General features: G+C 42.2%; 1 protein-coding gene across 1 annotated transcript in view; it reads right to left on the reverse strand.

Moving 5' to 3' along the window:
- rab10 (RAB10, member RAS oncogene family) overlaps positions 1–18,856 on the reverse strand; it is a 64,392-nt gene that overhangs the window by 25,869 nt on the left and 19,667 nt on the right. The window lies entirely within an intron of this gene.

Genomic DNA, 18,856 nt, shown 5'->3' on the forward strand with positions numbered 1-18,856 from the left:
ATCAGATATTTGACAGCTGAGATGAAACCAGCAGAACATTCATTACAAACAGATATGACGCACCAAAAATGAGAGACGTTTACACCCTAGTGTATGTACTACAAGACTAATAACAGTCGAGCAACAAGTATTTTACAAAAAGATACAGATGACTGAACAGAAAAATTTTATTTATATATATATATATATATATATATATATATATATATATATATATATATATATATATATATATAAATAAAGATACAGCCTACCTTTTAATCAAAACCACAAATAAGTTCATTTTATTTATTTATTTTTTTCACGGTCCGGTTTCCATCAAATCCTGCGCTCTGATTGGCTGGCGAGCGGGTCCGTATCCTATGATACAGACCCCGGTTACGGACCTCTGGCGACTCGCTTGTTCACAACAAGCATAGTAGCATTTTTTGCCAACATTTCTTTTTTTATATATAAAAGATTACCAAAAAGCTTATAAATTTGCGCCAGCATTTCTCAGGAGAATAGCATTAAATTTTACAGCATGGATAGCGATAACGACAGTCTTCACAGCGAAGGCGAGTTTTACTACCCTGAGAAATAAATTTAAAAAAAAAAAAAAAAAAAAAAAACATTCCAGGAGAAAGCAACAGTTAGAGGTTTTTAGCTAACACCAAGCAAAAACATGGCTGAATCCTGAATGACTCAATGTTGTATAAATAAGGGACTACATAGGCGGCAAAATATAGCTTTTTTTTTTTTTAATCATCCTGCCATGGAAGTGCACTTGTATACCGAGGAGGAAGCAATCTGCATTACAGCCGTGAACGAGGATTCAAACTGGCGGCTCGCCTCGGCTTGGTTTTGCCTTTTGGGCGCTCTCGTTTTGTGTTAGAATTTGGTAAAGGAAAAAATAAAAATGTATTATTTACAAGCTTAAGGTCGGTCCGGATAGTGAAATACCGTGACCTCGGCCCAGAGGGCCTCGCTCAGTACTTTCAAGACCTCAGTCACGGTCAAAGGTGTGCATAGCAGGGTTACAAGGAGAAAGCCACTGCTCTCCAAAAAGAGCACTGCTGCTCGTCTGCAGTTTGCTAAAGATCACGTGGACAAGCCAGAAGACTATTGGAAAAAAATGTTTTGTGGACGGATGAGACCAAAATAGAATTTTTTGGTTTAAATGAGAAGCGTTATGTTTGGAGAAAGGAAAACACTGCATTCCAGCATAAGAACCTTATCCCATCTGTGAAACATGGTGGTGGTAGTATCATGGTTTGGGCCTGTTTTGCTGCATCTGGGCCAGGACGGCTTGCCATCATTGATGGAACAATGAATTCTGAATTATACCAGCGAATTCTAAAGGAAAATGTCAGGACATCTGTCCATGAACTGAATCTCAAGAGAAGGTGGGTCATGCAGCAAGACAACAACCCTAAGCACACAAGTCGTTCTACCAAAGAATGGTTAAAGAAGAATAAAGTGAATGTTTTGGAATGGCCAAGTCAAAGTCCTGACCTTAATCCAAAGGAAATGTTGTGGAAGGACCTGAAGTGAGTAGTTCATGTGAGGAAACCCACCAACATCCCAGAGTTGAAGCTGTTCTGTACGGAGGAATGAGCTAAAATTCCTCCAAACCGGTGTGCAGGACTGATCAACAGTTACCGCAAACGTTTAGTTGCAGTTATTGCTGCACAAGGGGGTCACACCAGATACTGAAAGCAAAGGTTCACATACTTTTGCCACTCACAGATATGTAATATTGGATCATTTTCCTCAATAAATAAATGACCAAGTATAATATTTTTGTCTCATTTGTTTAACTGGGTTCTCTTTATCTACTTTTAGGACTTGTGTGAAAATCTGATGTTTTAGGTCATATTTATGCAGAAATATAGAAAATTCTAAAGGGTTCACAAGCTTTCAAGCACCACTGTATGGAGGTTAAATAAAGAAAAATCAAATTTATCACAAACACACACAAAAAGAAAAGGTAGAATTGAATGGAAGCAATACTATGAGTTTTGAGAGCTTCGCCAGTGAAGCTCAGCAGGTTTAGAATGAGCAAGTCATGTATTTAGATAAGCATCTTCGCCAGGGCTCGACATTAACAGTAGCCCGATTGCCCAGGGCAACCATTCAATAGATTCGGACAACCAGACCCTCACAAATGCTTGCCCGATCAGGCAACTACCCAAATATGTCAACTTGCGTGAAAAACGATGTTTATTCATTCATATTATGATGAAATTCCATCACGATTTGCGATTGTTTGACTCGGAAAGACTGCGTCCATGTTATCATTACGGGATGTTCAACTAGTGGAATTCACATTTGCACATCGCGGGCTCGCAATGCAGTTTCCCATTGCTAATAATTATCGCGTAGTGCATATTCAGTGTTCTATTCAGACCCTCCAGGATTTTGTGATGTTGCGATTTGCAAATTCAACCAATCCCCGCGAATTCAAGGCGGTGTTGCAATTATATCCAATCACCGCAACTTTCCTGCAAACTTGACCAATCGTTGGCGTCGTCTTGAGGTGACGTCGACAAACTACCTTCCGCCTTACTTCCGTGTTTCCGTTCAAGAGAAGCAGCATGTGCGAGTCAGTGTTTATATAGGCTTAAATTCTGTTACTGAAAGTGTGTGTTATGTTTACAGTGAAGCACTGTGTGCACTTTATTTTTTTACTTAATACAAGAAATTAATGGATGCCAACATTTTTGCCAAAATGGCATTTTATTTGATTGTTTAGGCAGCTTTAGCATCATACTGAGATTCTGTTCAAATTGTTTTTTTTCTTCCATGAAGCCTGAGCCATTTATTTTATTAGTTTATAATTGTTTAATTTAGTCTTCAGGAGAGACTGCCTGCACACAGTACTAGTATTAGTGTTTTTCTTACATGAAAGCTGAGGCTTTTATATTATATTTTAAGGTAACTTCATGTTGTGCTGTGAGGTTCTCTGCACTTTAACTTTTGAACCAACAGGTGCATTTGGATAAGTAAAGCCTATTTTTCTGCATTTTTGTAGTCCTGGTAATCTTTTATATTGGTAAAGTTGTTTTTAGGACCATTTCTCAGTGTCCATTTTTTTAATCAATAGTTTTTCAGTAATAACTTAATATTTAACATACTCAATTTTAAATCACAAAAAGAGAAAAATCGCAACAATTTCTCGCAACTTTCACTTCCTCCCGCAATGTAACCGCAACAAAAACCTAAAAGACACCGCAACTTTCATTGCAATTTTTCAGAAAACCCCCTGCAACATCAGACATTTTAGCCCACAACAATCTCAAAAAAAGGCCCGCGGAATCCTGGGGAGACTGATATTGGTATGTCCTTCAGTACATGACTAATTACTGCATTACTCACACGGGGCACTAGTGTCAATGCTTGTTGATACAGACAGTGTCTGAGAAGGTTGAATAATAAATTTAAAAAAAAAAAAAAAAAAAAAAGTGTAATATTTGGGCAACTATGTTCTGAGTTCAGGCAACCAGATTTCTACAAATGGTTGCCCGAATGGGCAACCATGTCTCAAAGTTAATGTAGAGCCCTGGAGTCACGAGTTTTTTTTTTTTTTTTTTTTAAATCATACAAGCCTGATAAACATATTGACAAACTTCATACTTTACACTTTCCTCTGTACCCACTGCCAAATAATAAGGTTTTTAAATGACCTAAATTAGAAGAAACATAAAACTTGTCCTTTTCCTCAGTCCCATCGGACTCTGCGTGCCAAGAGCCTATTCATAAAAGATTGTTCCCATGGTAACGCCACGATAATCACTTTCACTCTTTTGGTTTCGATTGGTTTCTCTTTCGCCAAGATTTACATCTTAAATAGTACCTTCATAAACTACTATTCTTGAATTTTGTATTGTTTACAGTGTTCACATTTCAGCTAGCTACAGGAAAACTGCCTTTCATTTGTAACTTAATTTCACTTATATTTTTAACTCCTGTTTATTCCACTTTAACAAATCAAAATGACTCCTAACATTTTGTTGTAACATATGTACATTTCATAAAATCAAAACTTGTTAAAGGTATTGATTATTTTCAGTTGTACATTTCATAATATTAATCTTCAGAGTTGCCGAATCTCATGCAGGGTTTTTTCTAGAAAAATTTAGTATGAGGGCGCTCACCATGGTGAGGGAGCGAAGCGGGGGGGGGGGGGGGGGGGGGGGGGGGATGGTGCCGTTGTCCTCCCCCCGTCATGCAAAGCCTTTGAAAAATGCTCCAATGGGACATTCTGAGGCTATCTGAGAGGGAAATTGTAACAAATTGTCTGTCAACATTGAAAAAGAAAGAAGTAATCTTCTTCTGCCCCGGACAGTCTTTGGCTTTCTTCCGTTTCATGCCGCGGGATGACATCTTTAAATGCCCAAGTGTCAACAAATGCCGCTTTTCCACTACAAACGCGGCTGAGTCGGGCTCAGCCATGCCGTGCTGAGTCGAGCTGAGCGGGGCTGTTGGAGTTGCATTTCGACTACCACCGTGCTGAACCGTGCTGGCTAGAAGTGGGTGGACACATTGGGTGGAGTTAGCGAAAGTGGGTGGACGTCACGTGATGTCGTTAAGCGGCGCAAACAGTGACATCAGTGATCTTTTAAGCGGTAGTCTCACGACCCGGATAGTAAACAATAAACATGGAGGACATGGAGTCGTTAGTGTTGCTGGTCTTGGTGCTGTGGCTTGTCGTCACCGACAACGCCAACAGATACTGGCAAGAGCATATAGATGAGGCGAGGCGCATAAGGCTTCAGAAATTCTCGTAATTCGTAATTCTCCTTCTTCCGGGTTTACGGTGTTTACAGATCCCAGCATGCTCGCGGGGCATGTGAGGACACGCCTCCTCACCAATCAGTGCACAGGGGAGTGTCTGATCACGCCCCCAGCCTCACTCAGCTCGGTTTGGCTCGCTTCAGCCCCACTCCAAAACCGTGCGAGTTTTGGGTGCTAAGCAGGGCTGAAGCGAGCTGAGTCGTGCTGTTTTGAGATAGTCGAAACGCGAGCCGTGTCAGGCTGAAGTGAGCTGAAGCGAGCTGAAAAAGGGTAGTGGAAGAGGGCCAAAAAAACAACTCGAACTACTTCTGTCAAAAACTCCCACGCCGGTGGGTGAAAGGTCATTCAGTCTCAAGAAATCTCACTCTACAAGTCAGCTGACCTTGTATGTAACCCATGTCAAATCTCGCGAGAGCAGCCGCGACAAGTAAACTAAACAACATGGCGCCTCAGTCTGGAAAACGCCAATTCGGATTGTTTTTGCACCGTCTGGCGGTGTATCTACTATGATTGGAATATTTTTGGAGCAATTATAACGTATTTGATGATCAGACACATTGTCCCGTGGTGTTGCTGGGATGTTTTCACGGAGTCGGTAAGGGGGCGCACGCCGAGAGTAAGAGGGCGCAGCGCCCCTGTTCCCCCGTTTAGACGAAAGCCTGTCATGTTTTGTTGTATAAAGAGGTATTTTTTGGAATAGGACTTGACTGCAGCAATTTGTAGTTTGTCTTAAATGCACTAGAAATAATTTAAGGTTTCTGCTTTTATTGCAGGAATTTGCAGAAGATTTTATTGATCATTTCAGAGACTTCTAAAATTTGGGTTCACGAATAAGAAATTTAATTTAAAAACATTTTATGGTTAGTAAATGTGTTATAAAATGCCTAATAAAATATAAAATCACACTTAATGCTTTCATTTCTTTTAAGGCTCAATTACAGCTCCAGAAGTCGCCAGATTGCACCAAAAGAAAGATGAAATTACACTCCCTACTTTCAGAAAAAAGAAGAAAAAAAAATTCCAACCTTCCCAATCCTGGCTAAGCCCCTGCCTACAGGACATGCTGTTACAGGAAAATAATCAGGAGAAGCGAAGTTACTGTTACCATCCTGAAGTTGATCGTTTTTCTATAAGAGCACAGCGCAGAGAGTTCTCTCTCTTCCAGTCAGATCAGCAGGCAAATACTGTAAATGGGGCCCCATTTACACATAAGATGACCGGAGTGACCAAATATAAATGCGTGTAGGAAATATGATGCAATGATGATCAACATGGCCACTCAAGTTCAGGTTAAACAGCACAGGATGGACAAACTGGATCTAGAGATGCATCATAAAGGATTAAAAGTCAAGTGTGTGCGTGCTAGTGCAAAGCAGTGTGTGAAACCCCCCACCCCACCCCTGCTGACAGGGCAATATGGAAACTGTGTGTGGCACAGACTGGCACTCGCTGGCATCTGAACCATCTCGATCTGTCCTTCTGCTGAGGGTTTAAAGGCTCTCACACACACACGAGCTGCAAGTCATAGTGACATCATCCAGAAAGAAATAGAATTAGAGTGAACGGATGGTTTAAAAAAAAAAAAGACCAAATGTGAGATGCTCGGAGACAGACAGTTCAGTGATTGATGGAGGTGGGGCGGGAACCCCAGTGGACCTGGAGTGCATCATATCAATACTTCCAAACAATACAGACAGCAGGAAGTTTCCCCCAAAACATTTGAAACTTTATATGTTAAAAAACCCTCTGTAATTTTCTTCTGGTCCCAAGAAGTATTGTTAAGTAGGGCTGTAACGATACACCCAACTCATGATTCGATTCGTATCTCGATTTTTGACCCACGATTCGATACGCCCACGATTTTTTTTTTTAAATGTTTTTTTTAAAGTAGTAAATTTGACTTAACATTTACTTACTTACATTAACTATTTAATAACAAATAATTCAGACCACTGCAGAGAATGAGTAATATGTATGCAAAAATGAACAAATGTATATCCAAAGACTGTTTTATTTCTCAAAATACTGTTGAGCCGGAAGCTCTGTTTTTTTCGGTTCTGAAAAAGTCATTTTTCCAAATCGTGTAAATCCGTTACGATTTTTTTTTGGGGGGTGGCTCTCACTGTCTCACTCTCATAGGGCCAATGATTTTCTGTGATCGCGGAAAACAGATGGAAATTACGGAATTTTTATGGTGAAACATTGCTCGCGTGTCAAAATGTAACTGCCGCAGAAGGCTTCCGCCCAAGCAGACATGCCTTCAGTGTTGCCAGATATTGCTAACGTTTTCCACCCCAAAATATGTTCAAAACCAGCCAAAAAGCACCTAAACCCGCCCAATCTGGCAACACTGCATGCCTTTCCGGTCAAGTGATTGTGATTGGCTTGTGGCACACCTAGCCAGCCAATGAGCTGCTTGTTTACAGATTCGCTCCCCGCGTCGCAACCAGAATGGCGACCGCTTAAAAGAAATGAATGCTCCGCCAGTGGCGAGTGTGGACTTTGCGTGACTCGCAGAAGATTGTCGCAGATCTGCGAAAAAACGACTTACTAATAGATATAAAAAAATAAAAGTAATTTAAGTAAGTTCAAAATGTAATTTAAATAAAAAGTATTCATAAATTGAAGTTTGGAAGCACCTCTGTTTTTGGGCTGAGGAGAAGTTTGAAAGGGTGTACCGCGATTCTGCCTTCTTGTATCGCGATACGGATCATGGCTCTGCGTATCGCGATTTCGATACGCATATCGTTACAGCCCTATTGTTAAGTAATAATTAAAATAAGTTAGCGCGGATCACAGCGAATTTCTGTTCGGCTATTTTCGTGACCACTCGGCGCGTGACGTCATTTAAGCCAAATAAACCGCTCAAGTTGAGTCCACTTCCGTTTACTTACATTGCCGTTCGGCTTGAGTGCAGACGTGTGTTCGGGAATTTCCAAAGAAAACTCCCATGCCTTATTGTTATGCGGTGAACTGTAACAATGGGACCGGTTCAGGAAGAAGTTTTTACCTTTTTCCAAGAGAGAAGAGGCAGAGTGTGTGGATTGGCTTTTTCCGAAAAAGGAGAAGAGGCAGAGAATGGATTGTGCGTGTGAAACAAAATCAAGCAGGAGGTAAACATTTTTACTTTTGCTTGCAATTGACAAGTCAAGAGTCCTGAAGGATCCTGTACAGCCATTGTGGAAATGAGACAAAGGGATATTTCCTCGCTCAGAGTCGGCTATAAATAGTATAATGCCGCGGATGGCAGGCTAATGTGGCCTACCGGCGCACTGTCCAGTAATCGTTCCCTATATCCACTAGGGAGAGCGGGTTAATTATTCTTCAAAAGGGCTCTTATTTAGTATTAGGGGTGTGCGATCTGACGATATAAAATCGTTAAGAATAAGAACGAGTAGAACATCGCAGACGATCTGCCAAAGTGGAGAAATCGTATAGATCGCCTTGGCCAATGAGCGCAATAACTTTTCCCCCCCTTTGGGTACAATAACTTGACGTTCTATGCTGGTTCCCGCCGACGCGGCAGACGTAAGACGTCCTTAACCTGTAGAGGGACTGAAAATCCGCGATCGCGGAAAACAGACGGAAATCGCGGAATTATGCATCTGAAACGGAATTTGTCAGAAATGGAATCTACACATTCTAAGCTTGGAGGCTGGGACCTCCCCTGCCCGAGCTACGGGCGTCCAAAGTGGGGCTGGAGCCGCCGATGGGAAAACGAAACTAAAGCCGAGCACCGTGGCTCTTCGTCCCGAGGCGCTGTAAAGTCGGGCTGGAGCCCGGGATAGAAACGAAACCTAAGCGGAGTCCCGAGGCTGGCGTGCCGTGCCCGCGCTGGTTCTTTGGGGAGAGGGCAGAGGTCTCTGGCTGTCAAGTTTGGGGAAGCTTCTTTAAATATAAACTACATTTCGAGCACAAGAGGCTGGTGCTAGCAACATTCAAACAGCCACAATAAAGCTATGCAGAAGCCTCCCCACCACCAGTCCGGACCATTTTCAAAAAGCTATTTGGTGTTTTGATACTTAAATCATTTCAAAATAACCGAAGACTGTGTTATTCAACATTTCATATTTTACTTTCTTTTTTTATATTCCAAGAATGCACTTTCAGTGATGTTTACTTAGTGTTGTCTTCACAACCAATAGTGCACTTTATCAATGTTTACAATGTTTGCACATGCAAAATTGCTACTATTCATTAAAATCTGTTCAGAAAGGTTTGTAGCCCCAAAATGCCAGTTTTTGGGTTTTTTTTCGATGGAAGATCGTGATAAAAAATCGAAATCGAGATTTTATGTTAAAAAAATCGTGATGACATTTTTGCCATATCGCCCACCCCTATTTAGTATTATGACGAAAGTAGGAATTTATCATAACTACCAGGATAAATCGTTTGGGTGCGAGTCTTGTTGAGGTCCGGGGTCACCGCGATCAGAGTCGGCCGAATCGCTGTCCGATTCCGAGGCCGCACGGCCAAACCAGTGAGCCACGTTCACCGATTGCTTCGCAACGGCCAGAGGTTCATACATATACGGTTTCACCTCTCGATATTCAATTTGGAGAGTTCTTACTTCAAAATCGCTATCGCTTTCAGACATTTTACACAACCTCTCACGACCAAAGTCCGTACACGTGTGCTCGGTTCGCAGGTAAACACAGAGCTGCTCCTGGTCTGTCTGGCTTAAAATGACGTCACGACGACGCTCCCTGGCGGTGAAAGTGCGCACAAGTGAGATGTAAACAAACCTTCGGAAATTGGGCAAAACAGTACATTTTAGCCGTTTTATTCAATTTTAGGGTGCAAATTAGACACCAGGAAGATTGAAGTCGCTTTTTGGGTCGTTCTTCCAGACAATAAAGTTGATATTCTACATTTCACCTCCTACCGTTGCCCATGACCTTTAAGTTCTGGTATCAGGGAGCACTTCAGCTTCTCACTAAAGCACGATGTCAATCAGCAGCAAAATGGTGAACTGAAACGATACACTGAAGATCCCACCAAGTATCAGCTACCATTTTACAGACACGCCCCCAACACCCTTTCACATCCTCTATCACTATGAGAATCGGAGCGTTTATCAAGTTGTAACCCGGCTTTTGGGCAGTTGGATGCCCCGAGTGCACTCTATAGGTTTGGAGGTAGAGCTTTGAGTACATGGGTGGACTCAAGGATTTAAAAAAAGAAAAACCACCCACCCCACCCATTAGAAACCTTTTGTCAAAGCTTCCCAAATGCACTTTTAAACCCAACACACATTCAGGCCATGCTGATACGATGCTGGCTCATATGGAAAAGGTCACATCTCATTGAAAACTGTGCATCGTTACACCTGTACCAAACGGACAGGAAGACGGACAGACCGCCCAACCAAATTAAGTTTAATAAAAAAAAAAAAAAAAGGATATTCAGACAGACTGACAACTGACAATGAACAAACAGGCGAGTGGACATTGAAGACAGAAATCAAATGGAAAGTGGAAAAAGAATGAGAAAAGCATGACTCAGTCCATGCATCGATCACTGCTTTACTTTGAGCTAAGCACATTAAAACAGCTAGTGTGCGCGCACGTGGTTAAACATTCAACATCTGTCTCGCTTTGTCTGTCTCACAGTCCCTCATTCACTCCCTCCCTCCCTCTCAGTCCTGCAGTCTCTCCCTCACCCTCTCCCGTCCCATTACCGAGTCATCTGAGTTTCACACTGCACACACCTGAACAGAATCGAAACGTGCACACACGTTGACATTTGTAACGGTCAATCTCCTTGTGGAGAGAGAACCAGAAAGGAAGAGCCCAGGTGTACACACTACATCAGTGAGGACATTCTCCTGCTCAGGAACAAAACATAGGAGGAAAGATCCTGTCTTACGGTCATGTGATCTTACTCCTAATCCAAACACACAGCTGCAGGTTGGGTGGGACTGACTTTATTAAACGATACGCATCACATTCAGCCAAAGAATGAGTCACTCTTACACAATACCACACACACGGGGATTAAGGCCAAGTTCCTGCGAGTGTGTAAGACAGAAAGAGCTGTAAACTGACAAGTTCAATGACCATCTGAAATCTGGAACCCATGGACATCAAATATTACAGGCATTTAGCAGATGCACAACATACCAGAGCAGCCTGGGGAGCAGTTAGGGGTTCGGCGCCTTGCTCAAGGCACTTCAGCCGTTCCCGCTGGTCCAGGGAATCAAACCGGCAACCTTTTGGTCACAAAGCTGCTTCTCTAACCATTAGGCAATGGCTTCCCCAAATGCAGAGTTCACGCCCTTGAGATGCTTTGCCAGGCCCTTTACTGCAGCCACCTTCAGTTTTGTCTTCAGCAAGTAAAAACCATGCTCAAGCCAACCAAAGGGGGGGGGGAAAAAAAAAATCCCCAAAAACAAATTGAGCTAGAAGTCTCTTTATGGCCGTCCTTTTTATATTTAAAAAAAAAAAAAAGCTGCATATTGAATGTGTTCTTAACGATATAAAAACTAAAGTGATGAAAATAGACGAGTCGGGGAGGCCGCCACAACTCCATCATACGTGATGTCATTTTCCGCGGGCACAGCGGAGGTCTACAAGTGCATGCTATACTGGGGTCCGCAGGCTTTTGTCTAAACCGGGGAACAGGGGCGCTGCACCCTCTTACTCTCGGCATGCGCCCCCTTACCGAAATGCCGCTCGAACCCCAAGGCACACTTGGGCCATGCACTTGTATGCTACTGTGCAACAGGCAATCTTTCTCAAAACCATCTTTTCTCCATGAAAACATCCCAGCAACACCACGTGACAATGTGTCTTATCATCAAATATGTTATAATTACTCCAAAAATATTCCAATCATAGTAGATACACCGCCAGACGGTGCAAAAACGATCCGAATTGGCGGTTTCCAGACTGAGGCGCCATGTTGTTTACTTGTCGCGGCTGCTCTCGCGAGATTTGACATGGGTTACATGCAAGGTCAGCTGACTTGTAGAGCGAGATTTCTCGAGACTGAATGACCTTTCACCCACCGGCACGGGAGCTTTTGACAGAAGTAGTTCGCGAGTTGTTTTTGTTGACACTTGGGCATTTAAAGATGTCATCCCGCGGCACGACACGGAAGAAAGCCAAAGACTGTCCGGGGCAGAAGAAAATTAGTTCTCTTTTTCAATGTTGACAGACAATTTGTTACAATTTCCCTCTCAGATAGCCTCAGAATGTCCCATTGTAGCCTCAATTTTTCAAAGGCTTCACACGGTGGGGGGGGGGACGGGGACAACTGGCACCATACCCCCCCCGTCGCTCCCTCGCCATGGCGAGTGCCCTCATACTAAATTTTTTTTTAGAAAAAACCCTGGGTCAGCAGGGCAGAGTATTCCGTCATGGCTGGTTGGAGACCGACGCAAGTGCAGAAAATCTTTATTCTAAAGAAAAGTGCAAACAGGAAAACGGTCCAAATCGGTAGGCAGAGACCGGGAACAGTAAAACAGGCAAAAAAGGTTAAGCGAGGCACAAACAGAAGACTGTAGACAGGAATCGGAAAGCAGTCAGGAAACAAGGCTCGGTAATGTGTCGACGCAATACTTCGCCTTTATTCCAAGTCCTTATACAAAAGTGTCCTGATTGCGCCTTTATCCCGTGCAGGTGTCATTCACGGTGTGCGCGAGTCTGTCTGGGGCGTGCCTGCCTCAGTGTGACAACTCGACTATAATAGAATATAATATGATCTAGCATGACAGTCAATTTGTTTGCATGTCACCACAAAAATTATGCCAAACGCAGCATTAGAAAAGGAAACAAAAAAAAAAAAAGTAGCGGCTAGTTTACATATTTAAAAAAAAAAAAAATTTACCTGCTTATCTATCTTCCACCTGTTTGATGCGTTACATGGTGCGCTGTTGGTGTTTTGCGGTGAAACAAAGTCAGGATGGCGTCCGACTCGAGTTGTTTCTGCCTCGTGGCTCGCTTCTTCCACCCAAGTCCTCCACAAATCCACACACCGCTGCAGAATGCTCACTGTACAACTTGCTGCTTTTTCCAGAGTCAGGTTCTCGCTTTCCCTGATGAAGCCACTCGGCCGAACGGCTTCGATCCGGGACAGAACGAGGAAGACGTGCGGAATCCTGCGTCATGCAGCGCCACCCTCGTTTTCATCTCCTGATACGTCAAACGTATCTGGCTAATCCAGTATGGCCGCACCCGGGGAAACGGCCCAACGGACTGATGCTACAACTTGAACACGTTTTTAAACTAAAATCCACTTAGCTTTTTTTCCCCCCCATCTAGAACATCTTGTATCATAACTAATTTCAAAACTTCCTTGTTAATCACTTTAAGAACATTACATTTCTTTGCCTGAAGCTGCTCTTGGGTTGCTTCTGCGGGATGAAGCGCCGTCCTATCAGCTTTGCAGCATTCGACTGAATCTGAGCAGAAAGTATATACACTTCAGAATTCATCCTGCTACTTCGATCAGCAGTTACAACAACCGGCTCGTTAAGTCTTATAGCCATTCACGAGGGGATATTTTTTAAGTTCCTTTTAGCAACTTTAATAATAATAAAAAAAAGCCTATTGACACATCTTGTGACTTTAGCACACATCTTGAACTCAATACAGCTGATGTTATACAAGTTTAGAAAGCAGGCGTGCTTGACTCACCACTGCTCGTCCCGCCCTCGTTTTAAACTTGCTTTTTGGAGATCTTGCATTTTATAAGCACTAAAAGCAAGTCAACGTTTCCCTTCAGGGCAAATGCACGCCGATCTATCAAACAGCCAACCAGGGGCACAGAAGCACGGTGTGCTGAAGATGAAGCTCGGCCCTGAAAAATAGAGTCGTTACGTCGAGTCACGTCGCGGCTGTATTTACATTCACGAGGCGTCTCGATTGTAGACCTTGACAATGATGCGCCTACCTCAGCATACCTTGACTTGGTTAGATGTTATACGAAGGGGCGTGTCTTCATCAAGGAAAGAATTCTACGATCCTCCATGTTAGCGGTTTTCTGCATACTAACGGAATAACCGATGTATACTCTACACCAGCGTTTCTCAACCTTTTTTCAGGTCACAGCACCCTTCAGAAGCAGAGACTCATTGCTTTGCAGGTCAAGGGGCCCACAGGGCCCCTCCTGGGGGAAAAAAAAAAACAGGGGCCCATTTCTACAATGGGGGCCCAGTGATTATCCTTCAGTTGAAGAAAACCTAGTGAGTGAAGTGAGCCCAGTGAACAGCTGGCACAGCCCAGGGGCTGTTTTTTTCTTCTCAATTCTGTTTTTTTTTTTGGTATTAGAAGCCATATGAAGCAATGTAGATGACAAAAATCAATGCTTCAACCAAATATATTGAGATATTGTTTAATCAGTGGCAATATTTTGGAATTCAACCACAGGCCACTATATATCACATCTACATTATCTCCTCCTTGTAAATTATAATTTATTTTATTAACTTGTTTTCAGTTTGGTGTAGGTCTATAGTAGTAGTAGTAGTGGTTGCTGTTGTAGTTGATGTTGAAAATCTAGTATGTCTAATTACCTTGGGTATCAGGGGTATCTTTTTTCAGGTGAATGTACTCTCTCTCTGCCGAAGAATGACAAAATAGATGTCTTTTTTTTCTTATCCATGTTTTCTTGTCTCTTTCAAATATTCGTACATAGACCGTAAGACGCCACCTAGCGAAAGACTTGGATCAGGTTTTACTCGCTTGGGACGCTACAAACAGGGCGGCGTAAATACACGAACGGGTCCGACGTATATTCAATATGGCGGCGGTCAAAACAAATTCATCCGATGCTGAAATCTGTTGAATATCCAGATAATTATGTTGGAAGTTGCATATTTGTGCAAGATTTTCGATATTGAGACCATGAAGTCAAGTAATAGCATTCCTCCCAGGATTCCGCGGGCCTTTTTTGTTATTGTTGCGGGCTAAAATGTGTGATGTTGCGGGGGGGGGGGGGGGGGGTGTCCAAAAAATTGCGATGAAAGTTGCAGTGTTTAGGTTTTTGTTGCGATTACATTGCGGGAGGAAGTAAAATTTGCAAGAAATTGTTGCGATTTTCTCTTTGTGATTAAAATTGAGGGATATGTTAAATATTAAGTTATTACTGAAAAACTATTGGGGTCATTCCATGCCAAAATCAACAAATATCTGACAATTTATGCTCGACCAGCTCAGATTTCAATGAAATTTGGAGGGCTCAGAGATGCTATTAAAAGAAGTTAATCCCCAAAATTTGAGCTTCCTATCTCCAACGGTTTCAGAGATACAGGCATTTGAATTTTTTGATTTTTTTTTGCATTTTGCTCAAAACATACATATTTCAAAGTGTAATATAATCTTTATTATGCAAGATAGAAACCTAAAATTTTGCAAAGAGACTCAATGTCTTGTACTACAAGCTTCAACTTAGAATTTCAATGGCCATTGTATATTAGATGGTGATTTTAACAAGGAAATTAAAAAGACAAATTTGCAATTTTTTTTTGCATTTTTAAGTCATTCTGGAAGCTTGCCTGTGGCAGTAATGCTTAAACTAAGAATGTTATTCAAATCTACACAGAAATATCTACCAATTTCAGTTTTACCAAGTCTCCACTATTCCTAGTTTGTCTGTAATAGGGTTTTGAAATTTGCCGATTTCTAAAACATGCCATTTTCAGTAGCAAGAAATCCAATGTGGGATAGCAGTTAGGAACTTGTAAATTTTTTTTCAGTAATCCCCAAGACCCATATTTTATATTTCCAAATTTTTGTTCTGTGTCTCAAGTATTTTTAAACTACAGGGGTTTAAAAAATCCATTTTCACCAAATTCGAGTTTTTTATATATTTTCATAACTGATATTTGAGGGTTAATAAATGCTTCAATAAGGCTCAAGTAGGTTAGGAGACATGCTTCTTCCTCAATTTTAAATAAAATTTCAATTAATGCTCAGTATTAATTATTTGTAAATTGATTTTAATCTAAGACTGTGTAACATTAGCAATCAATGACCAGCTATTGTGTACCAGTCAACAGTCAGCCTTATCAATATCAACACAGCACAATAGGTGACCTTTGATACCAGAACAGGTGGCTCATATCTTATAGTTTTAGAGTCTGTAAACTGCATACTTGTTCAGATAGCATTATATTGCTTGGATTATATTAAATACATTGGTAAATTCTCTCAGTGCTCTGTATTACAATGTATTTAATATAATCCAAGCAATATAATGTTATATGAACAAGTACGCAGTAGGGATGTTAACCGATGACCGTTTGACCGGTGGTTGACCGACTCAACGTTAACCGGTTAATTTTTTTTTTGGTTGTCGGTGGAAAAAAAAAATCGTTTTGAAGCTGCCGATTTTGGAGCGGAGAACCTGGAATTTTGTGTTTCTAAACGCTTGGGGCATGCCATGCGGTGTAAGGACGACAGCTGACAAATCAGAAACACCCATTCAGTCATGTCCCACCCTCCCACCCCAGTTAAAGACAGCTGACAAATCAGAAACACCCATTCAGTCATGTCCTGCCCCAGTTGAACACAGATGCCACCAGTGTTGCCAGATTGGGCGGTTTTAAGTGGATTTTGGCGGGTTTTGAACACATTTTGGGCTGGAAAACGTCAGCAATATCTGGCAACATTGGCTGCCACTCGGCGAAAGAAAAACGTGTGACACAGGGTTTTTAGCTTACAAATTACTCCTGTTTTATTATTATTATTATTATTATTATTAGAACGCACATCGAGTTTAGTCCTGTCTTGGCCAGTGCATTCTGGAAGTATGTTTCGGTCTGTAGCCAACAATGCATGTTACTGCAGATCATATCTCTCCACACAAACTAAAGGCACAGATGCCGCCTGTTTCATGGACTGTAACGGCATTTGCTTATGTAGTAATTTTAATACAGAATTTACTCTGATGAAATTATTCATTCAGACACTCCAACGCCGCCACCCCAAAAAAAAAAAAAAAAAAAAAAAAAATCGGATCTGCACGAGCCCTGAAAAAGGCGCGCCGTTTGCATCCCTGTTTAAACTCATAGGTTAACCGACTTTAACCGGCTAATGAGGCTCGCTGGTCGGTCAAGATTTTTTTTTTAGTTTTCGCCATCCCTAGTATGCAGTTTACAGACTCAAAACTAAGATATGAGCCACCTGTTCTGATATCAAAGGTCACTTATTGTGCTGTGTTGATATTGATAAGGCTGGCTGTTGACTGCTGATGTTTTCCAGCCCAAAATATGTTCAAAACCCGCCAAAATGCACTTGAAACCCCCCAATCTGGCAACACCGGAAGTAAGGCGGAAGGGAGTTTGTCGACGTCACCTCAAGACGACGCCAACGATTGGTCAAATTTGCGGGAAAGCTGCGGTGATTGCAATTATATCCAACACCGCCCTGAACTCGGGGATTGGTTGAATTTGCGTTGAAGTTGCAAATCGCAACATCGCGAAATCCTGGAGGGTCTGTAACGCGCCACGAAACGTTCCAAATAGGGTATAAAATGCTTGCATCCATATTGGCCCCTGCCCCTCTCGACAATGCGTTCATTATTCGAAATAGTGCATCTTAGACGCGGGCGCGCCAACAATCTGAGTCTCTGCAGAAGTATGCAAATTCCCAAGGCACCCCCATATAAAACATATGCAGTCACGCTGACCCCGGCAGTGACGCTGTGACATGGGAAAGGGGGCCGCAAGACAAATCGAGATGATGCATGAGGCGGCGATGATCTGCATTAGTGTAACTTTTAATTCATTTTATTTCAATGTTAGAATATATTTTTGACAGCACCCCAGTTGAGAAAGGCTGCTCTGCACCCACTAGCAAATTTCATCAGTTATTGATAGTTTTCTCCTATGAACAGCTGCCAAATGCAAATTCAAAACACCTGGAATCAACTTGACCTTTTCTCTCCCTAATCCGTCAAGAAACAACAAGGAGACGGACCACACTCTGCTATCAAGCAGCATCTCGGTCAACTGTCCTATTACTTCGGGGCCTGTCAAAATAGACGATAGGGCTGTAATTCCTAAAAGTGATTTTTTTTTTTTTTTCTGGTTGAACTCCTTGAACTGAAAGCGAACGTCGACACTTTACTTTGTAGTAGTGTACACAGGAAACAGTCCAAAAATCATGGCACGTCCAAATGACTATGGCCCTGACTGGGCGTGCATTGTTTTCACTCGTCTCTCTCACCAAGTTTAACCTCTGTTAGCTGTCAAAGGACACCGCTTCTCACATTCTCTCAACTTGTACAAAAGCTCTACAGATGCCTCACTTCCAGCACAGAGCTGTCATTCTGCTCGTTTCCTGTTACACAGCACCAGTGCACGCGCTCACATGCTGACACACACACACCAAACTTAACGCCGAGAAACGCAGTAACGCTACCCGTAAATCAGCAAATCCTTCTTAAAATAGAAGAAACGAACACGACTGCGCTGAAGAGAAGCCGCAGTTACCACCCCAAAGTCGATCATTGTCCTGTTCTTACTTACATTATAGCAGCAATAAACGGACGTTCCGTCACTACCCTTTACGTTCTCCTTAAAACTAGACAAAAACCCTCAGCTTTACCTCAGACACTGGAGCGACCAGCACATAAACATGTCGTCTTATTAAAAGGATTATGCACGTTTCGTAACCCATCTACAGGAGCCTACTCTGTAAAACCTTTAGTCATGTGTCAAAATATGCTCCAAAAGTGGGGGAAACCAGATCAGCCCGTGGTTGATGGGTAAAAGGGCACTGATCTTCAGTGTTGAAATCCCGGTCATGTATGACGCATACTTATTCGCCCTATAACTGCAACCAGAGCAACAGAATGTGCTGAGGATGAAACTGGAGATGTTACGAAAAGGCCAGTAGAGCAGAGAGCAACACACACAAATCACTAAAACATCTGCTCTCCAACTCTTATGTTTAAAAAAATAAATAAATTTTTTAAAGGTTCTCGTACCACAGTGACCGAAATGAAAATGCTGAATATGAATGTGCACCGTGCTATAAATTATGTTTGTGCCCGTGTGTGTGTGTGTGTGTGTGTGTGTGTATATGCATGTGCAAGCTGATCCCAGGGATGGAGGGAGTTTCCGGTGGGTATT

Source organism: Neoarius graeffei, chromosome 2 (genome assembly GCF_027579695.1).
Source record: "Neoarius graeffei isolate fNeoGra1 chromosome 2, fNeoGra1.pri, whole genome shotgun sequence".
NCBI lineage: Eukaryota > Metazoa > Chordata > Actinopteri > Siluriformes > Ariidae > Neoarius > Neoarius graeffei.